Source organism: Triticum aestivum, chromosome 1A (genome assembly GCF_018294505.1).
Source record: "Triticum aestivum cultivar Chinese Spring chromosome 1A, IWGSC CS RefSeq v2.1, whole genome shotgun sequence".
NCBI classification, from domain to species: domain Eukaryota; kingdom Viridiplantae; phylum Streptophyta; class Magnoliopsida; order Poales; family Poaceae; genus Triticum; species Triticum aestivum.
The window spans coordinates 16,633,012-16,633,377 of record NC_057794.1 but is presented as its reverse complement, the minus strand read 5'-3'; positions in this window follow the sequence as shown (position 1 = coordinate 16,633,377).

Below are 366 nucleotides of genomic sequence, written 5' to 3'. Positions count from 1 at the left end.
ACAATCAACAGAGGCATAACAGTAGAAATTACAGGTGTAGATTGCTCTGTTCAACAAACTTCCTATCAGTCCAACAATGTTTCTGAATCTAAACTTTTTCAGTTAACAGAACCTAAACCTGACAATGTTCAGTTAACAGAAAGGGGGGGAGGGGAACCGGTGCAGCTCACCGAGAGGAAGACGATGGCGAGCTCGTGCGGGGATCGACGGTGAGGCTGCGGTGGCCGGAGGTGGAAGAAGGCGCAGACGCCCTAGACGAGGGAGGCGTCGGTGTCGTAGAGGTGCCGGAGCCCTGCGAGACAGAGAAGGGGCCGTCAGCCCCAGCACAGGCGGGGGGCAAGGGGAGGAGGAGGAGGGGAAGGGGAG